Below are 2,500 nucleotides of genomic sequence, written 5' to 3'. Positions count from 1 at the left end.
ACACACACACACACACACACACACGCACACACGCACACACAAACACACACACACATACCACCGTTGTCTGTCCAGCCACACCCTGGTTCTGACTGATGACTGTGTGTGTGTGTGTGTGTTTGATGTTAATGCTATCAGTTTCCAGCAGCCCTCAACACACACACACACACACACACACACACACACACACACACACACACACACACACACACACACACACACACACACACACACACACACACACACACATTTCCACCTTGTAATCAAAGGCCACAGTGCTGTTATCTTAGCCCCAATGTGACAGCAGACACACACAAACACTGTCAGATTTATTAGAATGTGTGTGTATGTGTGTCAGTGCATGTGAATCAGTGTGTGTGTGTGTGTAGTAGATCATATCCATGTGTGTCAGTGCATGTGAATGAGTGTGTCCAAGTGTGAACATGCATACATAGCCCCTGTGGCATGAGACAGACGGCGTGCGTGCGTGCGCGCGTGCGCGCGTGCGTGTGTGAGTGTGTCTTGTCTTGTTGTCTCAGGCCATTGGTGTGTTTCTTTGTGTGTGTGTGTGTGTGTGTGTGTGTGTGTGTGTGTGTGTGTGTGTGTGTGTGTGTGTGTGTGTGTGTGTGTGTGTGTGTGTGTGTGTGTGTGTGTGTGTGTGTGTGTGTGTGTGTGTGTGTGTGTTTGTGTGTGTGTGTGTGTGTGTGTGTGACTGTAAATCAGTTCTGCTGTCTGGTGCTGTGGATACTGATAAGCCCTGTGTGTGTGTGTGTGTGTGTGTGTGTGTGTGTGTGTGTGTGTGTGTGTGTGTGTGTGTGTGTGTGTGTGTGTGTGTGGGATGCACCGTGTGACCACTGTGCCTACATGAGCCATTTAACCCTTTATAGTCCTCTCATTACAATGCTGCTATTACATTCAGTGTTTCAATATATTTCTCTATATTTGACGATCAAAACAGAAGACGCATAAGTAGTGTCTCGTCTTCAATTTTTCGATGACTTTTTACACGAGGACAATTGCGAGTGAAAATGACAAGGCATTCTGTCGGAAGGGTCTTTCGTTTACACTGCAACCTCGCCATCGAGGCCTGAAGATGCCCATATTTGGAGAAATGTGACGTGAAGGTGTATGGTAGCCTGATAAACCAGCCTAAATGTGAGACCGGAGTAATATAGTCTGGCCCCGATGAACGATACCTCGGACGATTGCTGATGAGAACAACCTGTTGTTTTTTCAAACCGTGCCGGCGCTCTGACCAATCGGCGATCTTTGCCGTTGATGTGCTTTCCCAACGGTGTTGCAAGCGTCGTCGTCACTCCCTCAAAACCCCGCCCGCTTTGATTCAAAACAAATCTCTGGGTTGTAATTAGTTTTGCCAGACTCAGGGCAGAGTGTTCAAAACGTTCTCAGATCCGAGGCCAGACCCACTCGCAGCTGAAACATGTTGGCGCCCAGCTGGCGGCGCTGGTTTGCCAGGCTAGGTGTATGGTGCATAAACATGCTTTAGGCTTTTTTGCCATTCAGACGGAGGCGCAACCCGGCTCGTCTTCAACATTTCTGATAAAATATTCTGCAAGCTGCCACCAAAGACCACAGAAAGAGAAGAAGAAGGAGACAACTCCCCATTAGGAGAGCGAACTTGAGGACACTCCTTTGCTGGGCGGAGTTTGGGCTATCTTACTCTATTAGAAGATGTTTGGTGCATCTACCACTGTGTGTGTGTGTGTGTGTGTGTGTGTGTGTGTGTGTGTGTGTGTGTGTGTGTGTGTGTGTGTGTGTGTGTGTGTGTGTGTGTGTGTGTGTGTGTGTGTGTGTGTGTGTTTGTGTGTGTGTTTGTGTGTGTGTTTCACGTGTCTACCACTCTATGTGTGTGTGTGTGTGTGTATGCATGTGTGTGTGTTTCCTGTGTCTACCACTGGGTGGCAGTAATGAGAAACAGAGCAGGCAAATCCTTTCAAAACCACACACACACACACACACACACACACACACACACACACACACACACACACACACACACACACACACACACACACACACACACACACACACACACACACACACACACACACACACACACACACACACACACACACACACACACACACACACAGCTGAAGTGAAACTGCACCCTCTTAATTCTGTTTCATTTCCTGTTGGGCCACCCCCTCCCCCCCTCTCTCCTCTCTGTATGCAAGTGCATGATCATGCCCACGCACTGTCTTTACATTCAGATGTTTTATACTTTTGGTTACACTGTTTATCAGAGGGTTGCAGGTTCAAATCCCACCCTGAGCTCTCCCTACATCTCCATCCATGGCTGGTGCCCTTGAGCAAGGCACCTAACCCCACATTGCTCCAGGGACTGTAACCAATACCCTGAACCTAAAGTTCCTAAGTCGCTGTGGATACAAGCGTCAATTAAGTGCAATGTAATAACGTGTGTGTGTGTGTGTGTGTGTGTGTGTGTGTGTGTGTGTGTGTGTGTGTGTGTGTGTGT

At 48.2% G+C, this 2,500-nt stretch overlaps 1 protein-coding gene across 6 annotated transcripts in view; it reads left to right on the top strand.

Moving 5' to 3' along the window:
* The window catches only part of ptbp3 (polypyrimidine tract binding protein 3), a 56,882-nt gene that overhangs the window by 42,318 nt on the left and 12,064 nt on the right, over positions 1-2,500 (top strand). The window lies entirely within an intron of this gene.

The sequence above is a fragment of the Engraulis encrasicolus genome, chromosome 11 (assembly GCF_034702125.1).
Source record: "Engraulis encrasicolus isolate BLACKSEA-1 chromosome 11, IST_EnEncr_1.0, whole genome shotgun sequence".
Classification (NCBI taxonomy): domain Eukaryota; kingdom Metazoa; phylum Chordata; class Actinopteri; order Clupeiformes; family Engraulidae; genus Engraulis; species Engraulis encrasicolus.
The sequence above is the reverse complement of the archived record's forward strand: the minus strand, read 5'-3'. Positions and strand labels throughout refer to the sequence as shown.